Below are 15,139 nucleotides of genomic sequence, written 5' to 3'. Positions count from 1 at the left end.
CATTAGGATGACCATAACTCGCTCAAAACAAGTCCAATTGACATGAAATTTTTACCATCGATAGCTTAGATATAGAGCTACATTTCTTATAAAGACACCAAAGCCTAGAAATGACCAGAACCAAGTCAAATAGCTTGCATAAGTTCGGGTACCAATACTGCCAGGACTAAAAGTGACCTAAAATTGACCAAATTTTACACTAAAGGTGCAATCTGTCTAGCTTTAGTAAATTGGCCATATCTTGGTCTATATAACTCGGAATGACCTGAAATTTTGCCCCGCGTGCAATAAGACATAGAGCTACAATTTTTCTTCTTTGACCAAAAGCTAAAAACTAAGAGATATAGGACTTTAAGCTAGACCAATCTACCACACCAAAAATTGAGAATTTGACATTTACATACAATGATGCTTGAAGCAATTTGGCAATGAATGCCAACTTATCAAAATGGTAAATTGCATTATATTGGTAGCATATTGAATTACAATATGTGACATGTTGATGCTAGAAATAACTTATCCATAGTACCTAAAAAGGTCAACATATGCATTAACTTATGAATTACATAATAGTTAGTAAAGTCTAAAAAATTGATGAATTAAACAATTAATTTATAATGTGCCCTAGTTTGCCTAGTTGACTAGTTTGGATAGGTTGGCATGCTAATAGGATTTTGACAGCTGTTCTATAAATGGCTTCATGTCATACTGTGTTTTTACGGCTTATTATGTCGCACTGTGACTTTAATAGCCTACGGCTATACATATTGTATATTTATTCTTGGCTTATTGCCAGATTAACTATATGGCTTTTTAGCCACACTATTTGCACATCGGGAGACACTTTGTGACCGATGGTGTGACAGCCCAAGGTACTAGGTACCCAGTGCCAGTATATCTGTTTATCCAGTCTGGTCAGTATATAGGCTACACTGGCAGTTAATTTAAGCACTATTAAATTCAAATAGTTAAATCTAGTCTTCTGACATACAGCACCACCAAAATTAGCACAAATTGAAATGGTAGCTAATAAAAGTAGAATCAACAATTGTAAAGAATACAAATGTCATAAATTCATTTTCTTTATTTTAGTGTATATTTCTTTATATTTGGCACCACTAAGCAAAATTGCATAGTGCGTTGCTTTTGTAACGCGTAGGTATTGGAGACATAGCTGGGGAGCCCAGCAGACCTACTACCAGGTGAGATATCAAATCTGCACAGGAGTCCAGAGTCATCTGTACTGCATTGCATACATAGTAGGACTTAGGATATCTTGTATTTTGTACTTTTGTTGTATTTTTGAAATTCGGCCCTGTATTTTGTAATGTTATGAAAGCTATAAAGTTTTTAATATTTTGTACATATTAAATAACATAAAGATTTTCTGGATATATTTAAATTATTATGGACTGTATTATGGAACTGTTTAATGACTGTAAAAGTCTATTGGCTTTACTGAGAAATAGAGACTGTGAAATATTTGAGATTCTGATATTATCATATTAAACTATTTTTAATAGGTTTGGAAGGACAGTTTTTCAGAAATATAGACGGCACCTTGCCAAATTTTTATTACCATTTTTGAAACATTTATTTTATCAAAATATGAAAATAGTATCAGCATGATATGAATATTACATAAAAGACTTCTTAAAATCAAATTGAGTTCAGAAAATGAAATAATCACAGACTAGGTGTTCCGGCACGCCGTGTAGCATGCCTTGCTCATGCTATACTGTAGACGAGTGAGGGGTGTTACAGTATTCATCAGGTCCATAAAAGCAACTAGAGCATTAGTTAACCCGAATGGAATAACTAGAAACTCATAGTAGTCATATCGAGTTCTAAAAGTAGTTTTTCGAGTACTATACTCTTGCACCCTTAACTGTAATGCCCCGATCTCAAATCAATTTTGGAGAACACAGCTACACCCTTTAACTGATCAAACAAATCATCTATGTGGGGCAACGGATATCTATTCTTTATTGTCACCTTATTCAACTGTCTATAGTTGATACACAGACGAAGAGTACCATCTTTCTTCTTGACAAACAATACTGGCGCTCCCCAAGGTGACACACTAGGGCAGATGAAGCCTTTATCAAGCAACTCTTGCAACTGCACCTTCAACTCCTTCAATTCGGTAGGTGCCATTCTGTATGGACTAATAGAGATTAGGTCCACACCAGGCATAACCTCTATCTCAAACTACAGCTCTCTTTTTAGAGGTAATCCTTGCAACTCTTCAAGAAACACATTAGAAAAGTCACATACTGTGGGGATGTCCCTCAATGCTGATCTCCCTACTTGGGTGTCTATCACATGGGCCAAATAAGCTTCACACCCTTTTCGAATCATTTTTCTAGCAAGTGCAGTAGAAATAAGATTTGATGGCAGTAACTGCCTCTCCCCATGTATTACTATATCACCATACTGTGGGAGACTAAAAGTGATTGTCTTTAGTCTACAGTAAATCATTGCATGATGCCTGGCTAACCAATCCATGCCCAAGATAATATCATAATCTCTAAAGGGCATTTCAATCAAGTTGGATAGGAAGGTGTGTCCTTGGATTACCAAAGGACAATCCTTATATATTTTGTTGACCCTAACCTCTTGTCCTAACGGACTAGTCACTAACACCTCAAAATTCATTTTCTCATATGGGACAGCAGTTAAGCAAGCAATGCTGGCACTAACATATGAGTGAGTAGAACCCGGGTCAAACAAGACATATATATCTTGATCAAAGATTGAGAAAGTACCAGCAACAACGTCAGAAGTCTTAGCCTCTTCTCTCTACCGTATAGTGTATACTTTGGCTGAAGCACTACCCTATTCTAACTGATTAACAGTGCCCTAACTGCCTGAGGTACTGCCCCTACCTTTGCCTCTGCCTCTACTAGCTGGCTGTGAACCTCTGGTAGCAGAACTCTGAACAAATCCTTCTACTATGGTGGTAGGTGGCCCAGATTTGTAGGGGCTGGTGTAATCCTTCACAAAATGTCCCGTAACACCGCAGTTATAATAAGCACTACTAGCTTTATAGCATCCCCCACCATGGTTCCTACCATAAGTCTCACAAGGACGTGGAGGGAGAGAACTTCTGCTAGTCTACTGACCAGATCGAGGGGGTCTCTGTCCTGAAAATCTTCTCTACCTGACATTTTACTAATATGTCCCCCGAAATTTTTCCTCTTTCTAGTATTACCACTAGAACTCTGATCCACTGACTTTCCACTTTTCTCTTTTTTTGTCTTTTCTTTCACTGGTGCCCCTTTGGATTCAATCCTCTCTAACTCTAGGGCTTGAGATATCAGTTCAGAAAAGTTGTCATGTCAGAACCCAACCACTTGCATTCTCAAATTGGGCTTCAAACCAGACTCAAACCACTTACACCGGTCTCTGCTGGTGGTAAGTAGACTCCCAGCATAGTGGCTCAGACGGGAGAATGCCCTTTCATACTCTGCCACTGTTCTATTCCCCTATTTCAAACTTAAGAATTCTTGCAGCTTTATATCCACATACGCATCCAGAGCATATTTCTGTTGAAATTCTGAAAGAAAATCATCCCATGTCAATATCGGAGGTTCCACCAAGCTATGGGGAATGGTCTTCCACCAATCATATGCATCCCCCTGTAGAAGTGAAACTGAATACTCAAACTTCAACTCTTCTGTGCAATGCAGCTTTTTGAACACTCTTTCCATTCATTCCAACCACTGCTCTGCTTCTAACGGTTCCACTGTGCCCTTGAATTCAGTAGCACCATACTTGATCAACTTATCATACTTCCTAGCTGGAGGCTATGGTTGCACTATTGGTGCTTGGGTTTGGGCTTGTGTTGGCAGGTTTCCAGCCATTTGTTGGAACAAAGCAGCCATCTACTAAGCAAACTGAGTAGGAAACTGCGGCATGGATGGAGCTAGTGCAACTGACCCACTAACATTCTAAAGAGCTAGGGCTTCCCCTAATGCCTCAGCTTCAACTGATTTCTCAAGTGAGCGATCCCCTTCTTCCATTGTTAGTTAGAGGGTATTCTACCTCCTGAACAAACAACACAAGGAGATTTTTCTCCGTCAGTTCATATTCATAATGTAATGCACTGTATGTATCAAACAATGGCATTGAGTAGTTATACTTATTAAAGAAAAATATTCAATTTCACAGTTCAAAACATGCTTTAAAAACTAGCTCTGATACCACTAAAACATGTCATACCTTACCCCTTCGTAAGGCATGCCATGATCCCATAGTATACCTAATGAATTACTGAACTTCACCTACTAATAACCCATTAAATATACTACTAGGGATTTTAAATCAATTTCCATTTCTTTTTAAAGTGGTGGATAATTTTGAACAGGTATTAAAAGCCTTAATTGAAGTTAAGTCATAATCAAATTTTTAATTAATTTAAAAATCTCTGTAATTTTCACAGAAAATTTGAAAGAGTGTCGTCTATAATTTGGAAAAATAGTTCTTCAAAAACCTATGAAAACACTCCCAATAGATATATCTCAATCCCAAACTCCAATATTATCAACACAACTCAATTTTCAACAATCTCAATCTTAGCAATTCATTATTTGACAAATATAAAAAGAAACTTAAATATTTCATTAAATAAAAATAACAGTTTTACATTACAAAGATTTACACAGATCAAAGATAAATTCCAAAATTTATTATACAACTACTAAAGCCAAATTTACATACATAGACAGTTACATATACATTACAATAAAAATTTACATGGGTAAAATCTATATACCTGGTAAAAATCCAAAATGTTGGTCACTTTAGTCCCAAGCAGCCTACTCTGTTGTCTTCTCTACCTTTTTACCTGTGACACCAATAAGAAGCTATCGCTGAGCCAAAGACTCAGTGGTGCACAACTTAAAGAAAATAATAATTTATACAATAATTAATCACAATTTTTTCAGAGTAAATCAATTTGAATATTAACACATATAGAATCATGGTTTATTTCTAAAGCCAGAAAATTTCTTAAATAAACCAAATTTCATTCTATAATCACAAAATAAATTTTGAAAAATCACACAGCTTAATCATGACTCCAATATCCAATTCATCCCACTAGCCAAAGGCTAATGAGGAATACCAAGGCTAGCTAGTACAAATATATGAGTACTCATTCAATTCGTCCTCAATTGGCACACACCTCAACACTTCAGCCAGAGAGGGAATACAAAACTAATTTATCTCACTAGGCAAGCTAGTGAGGAATTCAAACATATAGTTGTGAAAACTGTGGTTTCAAACCATTTCAATAATTATCCAAACCTCAAAATATCCATCAATTCACATACAATTTAATTTCCCAAAATTTGGGCTAACAGCTTAAAATTCTTTGCCAAGCAAATTATTCAATATCAATGAAGTCATAAATAAATTTCATAAATTATTCAATTAAAAATTCAAATTGAAAATCAAATAGAAGTTAATTATTGTGCACAAACCTTAAATGAGTCACCTCTTGGCCTTGATTCACTTTTTCTTTATCATTCCCAATGTCTCGTTCTACTAAAACACACAATTTAATGTATTGCAGTACTCATTTAAATCACTTTTAATAAGTATTCCAACAATTAAAATTTTTGTAGTCTTAATCTACCTAATACGATTTGTACATTTGAATCTTTTGCATTAGGTGTATTTGTGGTTACTATTCATTTAACCAATTAGCTAAAATGTTGACTTTTTCATACTTAATAAGTATATTAGTTCTAATTACTCCCATATGCCACATTTTGGTTTACAATTATGTGGGCATTGATTGCCAATTGAAATTCCAAATTCCCAAAGTAAAATTCTAAAATTTCAATTTTGGGTCACTTAGTTCTAATATTCCATTGGACTTTCTACAATGGAACTTTGGCTAACTTTTCTTCTCAAAGTTGTTCCTTATTGTCTTAGCTTTAATTTACTTTTTGAATCACTCTATTTATAGTTTTTCAGCTCAAGTTATGGCCATTTAACCATAACTGGCCGGATTGGCTAATTCCAGAATTCTGGGCAAATTTTATGGTTCTGGCAGATTTGGTGAGCCAATTTTGGTTGGAAATTTGATTTGGTTATGGTCAGAATTTAGAATTGTGTTCTTTAAGAAAGTTGTTCTAATATGTCATAGCTTTCTAATGGTATAAAAGTCAGATCATTTCAACTTGTCTACGTCAAGTTATGACCATTTGAACATGTACTATTCATATGGTCAGTTTTGCCCAATGGCAGGGTACCTAGTCCAGATTTAACCAACTTTTACACTAACTTATGGTCAGTTTTAGGGCAAGGTTTTTGCATGAAAATTGTTTCTTTGGGTCTTAATTTTCATCTCTAATTAGCCTCACACCAAATGGAGCAACAAAATTTTAGTTATGGCCATTTGAGTGGACCATGGTCAGGCTGTCTAGAATTGGACATTACCATTCACAACTCAATTCCAATTTAAATTGTTCAATCACACTTTTCAACACAACAATTGACCAATTTAAGCACCAATTTTGTCAATTGGGCATCAATTCACTAAATCCCCAAAATTTTCCCTGGTCAAGAACCCTAATTCACCAATTGATTAATTCATACCCAATTCACTACACTAATCATATTTTCAACCTTATTTAAGTTGAAATTCATGTTTAATTTAAATTGAACACATCAAAACCCTAAAGTACCATGGCTAGCTGAATTTACCTCTTGGATATTTATATAGAATTTCCTTAATTTTTCATGAATTTCCACTTGTTCGACCTCAATTCTACATTTATAAACTAAATTAGGTAGAGAGAGAGACGTACCTCTTGTAGTGCTCTTCGAAACGCTCTAATTCTTCAATTTTTCCTTAATTTCTTGCTCCAATCTTCTTTTCAAGACTCAAAAGCTATGTTTAATTTGAGGACCTAGGAAATAAATGGCTAATTTTGGGGGTATTCAAGCTCAAAATGAGCTTTAATGGTGGAACTGAGAGTGAGAAAAAGGGAAAGGGGTGGACAGCAAGAAGACCAAATTTTTTTTCTTTTTAATTTCTATTATTTCTTTTATATAATGATCCAATAAAAATGATTTAATTAAATAATAATTAAATTTATTTTATGATGTCATGCTTACATAACCTTAATGATGTCATAATTCATTAATTTCAATTTCTTTTCTTTCCCCTTTTTATTTCACCTCTTCATGTTTTTAATTCTTTTTCACAAATTTAATTTCCTACATTTTAATGAACATTTAGGCCAAAAGTCACCTCTTAAGGTGAATTGACCAAATTGCCCCTTTTCAGTCTGATCCGTTTTTCCAACAGTGCTAAATTGCTTCCGGAACCCTGATTCAATTATTTGAGGTTGTTCTCAATTCTTTTCTATGGTTTTCAAATTTTTGCTTGCTTCACAATTATCCCTAGGCCTGGAGTGTCATAGTGTCCCATATGAAATTTGGGTAACAACTGATCTTGCACTCACTTCCCGGTACGGTCACTCATTGCTGTGAGCTTAGCCCATTTAACCTTTTATGCTTTTTTTTTTCTTATTTGTATTTCTCCTTCATATAATTTCTATTAATTTTTATTTAGGGATTTTCTGAATGACATAAATATGGTTCTAAATATCATGACTGCCTGGACAGACACTAGTCATCAGAATAATAGAATATTATAGACTGCTTAATATAGGGGCGTTATAAACTGCCCCATATTTTCGTTATCTCTCTAATGGGGACCTCTACACTGTGGAGGCTGTGGTGGTGGCTGTGGCTATATAGGTGATGGTGGCGGTGGCTGTGGCTGTGGAGGTGGTGGCAGCTGTGGCTGAGGTATGGCTCCGGTGACCTAGCGGAGCAGCTGAGTCATCTGTTCTAGGAAGGCCTACTGTGCTCTATCCACAGCACCACGGGATGACTCTGCTCTACTACTTTGCTCCCAACTAGGGGTAGGTGTGGGTGCATGACACTCTACCTCCTCCTTTACCAGTCTAGGGGACCCATGCTTTGAAGGATTAGATGCCATCGATTCTATAAAATAGAAAAAGAATAAATCTGCATTAGTGTCACCTCGACTCCTAATTAAAGGCCCATGCATGTTATGCATACTATCTCTCTAGGTCTAGGACCGCTTAAACCTCTGCTTTGATACTACTAAATGTAACACCTCTTGCCTGTCTACAGTATAGCTGAGCAAAGCATGTCACATTCGGTGCCGTAGCACTCTATCTTATCTTGTCATGTCCATTGTAAATTTTAAAGTTCATTTATTCAGGTTATCCATGTGTGGAAATTTTTTTTTTATATCACAATTTATTTTACTGGAAATCCGAACAGTGCCTCCTCTGTTTTATTAGCATCTGGCAGGTTCCACTATTCACCTGTTAACATAATTCATATTCCATTCACTTCTTATGTATCATGTTATCCACAATTACTCATGTAATTTCAAGAAAATGATATATATATTTTATTCATAGAAAAAGTCATACACAATAATTTACAATTTTTATTTACAACCCAAAATATAATCACATTATGTTTATGTACAATAATAAAAAATATAGAATCTAATACATAGGCCCTACTGACAAAATACAACTGCTGAGGTGACTAGCAGACAATGGCAGATCTAGTCAAACGCTGCTAGAACACTACTACTGCAGCTGTGACTGGTCTCTAGTACCTACACGATGGAAAACCCATGCGCTAAGCGAATTGCTTAGTGGTGCATAAATTAAAATAAAAGTAATAGAATATTCTAAAATATTTAGTCTACGTATGATTTCATAAAATTTGAGTCTTTTACATATTTATTGATCTTTGGAAATAATTAAATTTATTGAGATTTTTTTTTTTATATTTATTCCTTTGGATTTCTGTCTAATTAAATTCATATCAGTGCCCAAGTAACCTATAACAGATTATAAAGGCTGGATACCAGGGAATATACTAGTTAGACATCCATATATCTATCAAGTACACATCGGTCAAGTTATAGACAGAATTTGGGCATGGTTTCTCCATGAAAAATGGATTATTTTGGCCCTAGTTTCACCTCTAATTGGCCTCATACCAATTGGAGCAACAAAGATTTAGTTATAGGTCAAAATTCAAACTGGACTCTAAGAGTCCCTGAACCTGCATAGCAAAGGCACTCCCAATTTATTTCCTCCAATCTCCCAAACTATAATTTGGCATACATGGCACTTCTAATAAGCCACAATTAATCTCAAAGATGCCAATTTCAAACAATAATGTAAAAGTCTCAATAGTTAAGTTAAACCCTATTTTCAAAGTTCCTATCTCATGCATACTTCCATGCAATTCAATTTTTATACATTAAACTTCATTAATCCACTTCACTAACCAAATCAAAACCACCAAACCCATAAATTCTACTCACTTCCTATGGTTGCTAAATATTTGGTCCATCACAAACCCATTATTTTCTTAATTTTTATGCAATATTAAATCATCTCAATCTCAATTCAAGGTTTAATGAAGAAAGAAAGAGAGAGTAAGCATTAACCTTTAATGATCCAATTCTTCAAGTTGCCAAACTCCACTTTTTTCCAATTTCTTGGTAGCCAATCTCTTTGCCTCGGTGTAGAGATAAATTTTAGTAAAGAGAACTTAGGGTTTTGGGGTAGAAAACTTAGGGAAACCAAGCTTTAAAGAACAAAAATGGTGGAAGCTTAATATGGGAGAGGTTCGGCCATGAAGAAGAGTGAAGAGGAAAATGACTCTTTTTAATTAATTTTGTCTCATTTAATCTCTTCCTTATCTCTTATAAGAATTTTTTTAAATTCCCATTGGTTACCACTTTTTAAATGATGTCATTACACATCATGCTTACCTCATAATTCCTTTATATTTTAATTTCTTTTCTTTTCCCTTTTTCCATTACATAATTCATGATTTAATTTATTTATATATTTTAGTCTCTCTTATTTTAATTGATATTTAGGTCAAAATTCATCTTTAAGGTTAAAAATGACCAAAATGCCCTTCATTATGTTCATTCGGTTATTTTTGGTCTATACCAATTAACTAATTTTCCTAAATTTTCTTTAACATTTTTAATATCATTTATAACTCAGTAACCCTTTAATTAAGTCCCAAAAATTATTTCTTAGGGTTCCTCATAGGTCTGGGGTCAACAACTATCTTTACATTCGTTTTTCGGTACGGTCACCCATCGCCAGAACCTCAGCTCATTTAACCCAGTTGGATTTCATTTCCTTTATTTTCTCTTAATTTTTCTTATATTTTCTTAACATTTATTCCATAAATTTATGTCTCCTCACTATAGTTTAAGTGTAGCTCCAGACATCCTGGCTGTCTGAACAGATGTTAGTCGTCAGAATAGTAGAATGTACAGATTACCTACAGTGAGGGCGTTACATACAAAGGGTGTAACATAGCTCGTGTTAAGGGTTGCATAACTATATCTCTCAGAAAAACTTCATTTTCAACACTTGAAAAGTAAAATTTTTATCAATCCTTCACCAATAACAAAGCTTAACAATGCTCTTAATACCAAGATGGTGAGGCTTTGATACCAATTAAAGGCATGAAAATGTAGGGTAAGCAAAATTAAGCAAATTTTAAAATTAAATAACCTAAGTTTCATGCATCACATATAAGCCCATTTTAACCTATTATGCATGAGCATGCAACATTATCAAATGGTCACAACCATTGTAACCTCAATTAATCTTCTAGCCCATTTTGGAGTTAGGAAACAAAAAAGGAGAAACAACACCTAAACTAAGTTTAGGGATTCAACTTGTAAGGATGATATGCCCAAATGACACTAAAGATGACAAATCAGTTTGGTAACGAAGAAACAGGAAGGATTAAACAAACTACAAATAGTCAAACACTTAAAATCAAAATTAAACAAGTTAAAATAAACAAATCTATTAGATCTAATAAAGCTTGAACAAGTTATTTGTTCTAAAAACAATTTGGCTTACAAACAATTTGAATGCTAGAGTGCTAGTTACTGAGTGTATCAACTATGAGATTACGCTTTCTAACCTCTAAATCAAACGATTGTGAGAACCGGTTACACTGAATAAAATTTCACCTTTAAATGTAATGTGAGTGTAAAAGATAACTAGAGTTGAAAAGTAAGACTATATTGATTGCTAAAGAAAATTACAAGACTTTTGAAAAGTAAATTGTAATAGTTTAGAAATTAAAGATTGCTTGGAATTGAATTGATAATAAATGTAAAGGACAAATTGGCTGCAGGAGTCTTAGATTGAATGAACTGCTGGAGATATTGGATTGTTGATTTGTGTTGTTGGATTGATTTGTTAGGTTATTGGGGGCCGTAAATATTACTGCTCATCTGATATTTATAACTCTTCTTGTAGGTACTTGAAGCACATGGAAGTATCTGGAAGCCACTTTCACGTTATAAGAAATTACCTGCCCATTATCTGTAACTTCTTTAAACTTCTCACAATCTCCGTTAACTGCTTCTACCCATTATTTGCTAACCACTATTGATATTTATCCCCTAACCACCCATAATTATATATTAATTTATCTTCAGGCTTTTAATTAATTAAATCAATGGAATAAAATTAATTAAATTAATTTTATGAAAATTAATTTAATTAATCTTATGCCTAAAAATAATTAATAAATAAAATTAATTATTTTGGTGCAAACACAAGTTTATGCTAAGAAGAACTTACGCCAATTCAAACAATTCCAAGTCTTGAATTCCCTTCAAATTTGCACACCAACTTAGACTTAGAATAACTTGTATAAACTTGATTGAAACTCTAGTAAGTTATTCTCCAAGTTAGGGATGCAATTGATATTCATATAAAGGTAGAAAGAAGAAGGAAAAAAACTTGTAATCTCTTGGATAAGTATACATGCCACCAAGGAACTAAAAGGATCCAGTATGCTAATCTTTAATAAGCAAAGCACAATAAAGAAGAACAAGCAAAGGTTATCACCACACCAACTGTGACACCCCTTACCCGACTACAGTGTAGCTGAGCAAGTTATGCCACTCAGTGTGCCGAGCACTCTATTTTTATCTTAATTAATTTTTTTATCATAATTTTGAATATAACTTGTGAAATATAATTCATTTTAAGCCATTTATCGAAATTATTATTTCTTTGAGGTTCCGGAAATTTTAAAGAAAATCCGGCAGAATACCGGCTAAAAATGGAGAAAACAGTTCTTCGGAACCTGTGAAAAACACTTCCTATATTCATTTTCCATCATCTCAACTCCATTTATCAAATTCTCAACAATGTTTAATCTCAGTTCTCATTCATCCATCTCATATGATACCATGCATAATTCATATATAAACATTCACTTTTCCATTTACAACCACACTTTTCATTATTTACATGAATATCAAAATACATTACATAAGTTTCAAATACATATGAGAAAATAAAATCAATTACAAAATACCAAAATGACATCTAGCGTCCTACCAATGCATTGCAGACAGTGAGGTGACACAGACACTATGCGTAATCGTGAACTGCCTTACCGAATCTGTGGTCTACTGGTGCTCTGTCCAATCTTCAGTACCTACGCGTTGCAAAAGCGACGCGCTAAGCATAAAGCTTAGTGGTGCAAATAATAAAATAGAAAGAAATAATATGCAATATAAAAATCATAATTTCTTAGCCATTGTGTTCATAAGAACTGAATAATTACCAACTTAGTGTTTAGTCGAGGGCTAATTACGTTTTATGATATTAACTTCTTCATGCATTTTGTTAATTATTTTCTTCATGATCTTGAGTTTCTTTGTATTCTATCGTAATCATTCCTGATATTTAATTTTCGTATTTTCTTTAACAATCAGTTCATTTACAGTTATACTTTTCCATGCCCAAGTAACCTATACTGAACGACTGGACTGGATAACGGGTCGTTGGCACCGACACCGCGTGCCTCGCCGTCATACCATGGGACGCAGAACGTCAACCACGTATGCAGTCAGTATGGCTAAAAAGCCATGATATCACATAATCGGCATAAAAGCCATGAATACGGGCATAAAAGCCATGGATACGGGCATAAAGCCATGAATACAGGCATAAAAGCCTTTCCTTTCGCAGTACTGCTAAAATAATACTCTATTGGCATGCCAAACTATCCAAACCAATCACATTAGGCCTACTAGGGCATTTTGCATTTTTAAGTTTCACAATTTTTGAATTTCAAGTTTTCATGTCACTATTCATTTCATTAGTCAACTAAAATGTTGACTTTTGCATAAAAAATAGGTACATTGGTTTTAATACTCCCAACATACCACATTTTGTATTCAAAACTTGTTAGTTTTGGTCACTTTCTCAAAGCTTAGGTCATTTTGGCAAAATTGCCAATTTTTTGGTTTTGGTGTCACTATTCACCTCATTGGTCAACAAAAATGTTGACTTTTAGAATAAAAATGTGTACATTGACTTTGGCACTCCCAACATACCACATTTTGTGTTTAAAACTTGTTGGCATTAAGTGTTAATACCATTTCCAAGCATTAAACCAAAGGAGCAGATTTTTCAGTTTTGGTGAGTCAACTTCACTGTTCCATTGGACACTGTTACTGTTGGAATTTGAAGAAATGTAAAACATCAAAGTTGTTCCTTATTTTGTCTAGTTGAATTTCCTTTTTTTAATCACTCCATTTGGAGTTTTGTATCTCCAGATATGGCTCAAAAACCCAAGCTGTCCGGATATGCATTCTGCAGAAATTTACCATATCTACAGTGCATGAACAGTAACTTGAGTCACTTGGTTGAATGGGTTCTGGCCATAATTTGGGGTAGGTTCCTTCATGAAAGTTGTTTGTCTATGTCTTAACTTTTTGCTGTAAAAATTTCAGGCCAATTGACCAAATCTACAGTGAGTTATGGCCAAATGAACAGTTACTGTTCATTTGGTCAATTCTGCAGAGGCAGTTTCAGGGTATCCGGATTGGGGCCAAGTTTTGGTCCTCTTGCTTTGATCTTTTGGGCATGGTTTCTTCAGCAAAAATGTGCCATTATAAGCCTAGTTTCATGTCCATTTGGCCAAACACCAATTGGACTAGCACAGCCCAAGTTATGGCAGTGCAAAGGGACTGAAATTTCAGTCCCTATGCTGCTGTCCATAGGGCAGCCTGCAACCTCACCTTGCCATAGTATTTTTCTGTCCCATTTATGGTCAACACATCTAAAATGGTCACTAATTGACCATTACAATGTGCCCTAACAATTTCCTAAGCCAATTCACACTTTCACCTTTCCAAACCCTAAGGTTCAAATCAATTTATCCATAAACCTCAATTTAACACACTAGTTCAACATCTATGTAAATATATAGCTTAAACATAATCTCCAATTCATGTTAAGTCCATTAAAACCATCAAAACACTCCCTTATTCTTCCTCCCTTAGGGCTGCCGAAATTGAAGGCATGCATAAGTATAAATTCCATTCACTTAAGTTACCAATTCTTGCTCACTTAAAGGCTTTAACATGGAATAAAGGTGATTTGAGTATTTATGTGCACTAACCTTGTTTGGGCAGAATTTCCAAAGCCCTAAACCTCACTTTTCTTCCTTTCCTTGGCTGCCAAAAGCTTCCTTAGGATGTGTAGATAAATTTTGGTGAAGGTGACTTAGGATTTTAGTGAGTGGATGAAGAGAAAATCAAGTTCAAAGCTTGATAAAAATGGTGGAGGGAGAAGTCACGTTTTTGAGGATGAAGAAGAAGAAAAGCAGCTGCATTTTGTTCCTTTTGGTCTTCATTTGGTCTTTTATTTGTTAGTCAAAGGATGGCTCACTTGTGATTGGTTGGTGAGTAAGTGAGTGACATCATGTGATGTCATTTTTGTCTTATTTTTACATTTTCTTTTCTTTTCTTTCACTACTCATTTCAAATTTAATTTCTAGCAATATTTCTTCATATTTTATGTCATATTAATTATTTACTCAACTGGACAAGTCGGCCAAAAATCACCTCGGAAAGAGAAATGACCAAAATGCCCTCCGTTTGGCTTAACGGGTCAAAATTGGCTGTACCGATTGAAAAATTTTTCTAAATATTTTCTTGGCATTCTAATGCCATAGGAACCTCAATAACCCTTCTCTGGAGTCCCAA

Source organism: Hevea brasiliensis, chromosome 15, assembly GCF_030052815.1.
Source record: "Hevea brasiliensis isolate MT/VB/25A 57/8 chromosome 15, ASM3005281v1, whole genome shotgun sequence".
NCBI classification, from domain to species: Eukaryota; Viridiplantae; Streptophyta; class Magnoliopsida; order Malpighiales; family Euphorbiaceae; genus Hevea; species Hevea brasiliensis.
The sequence above is the reverse complement of the archived record's forward strand: the minus strand, read 5'-3'. Positions refer to the sequence as shown.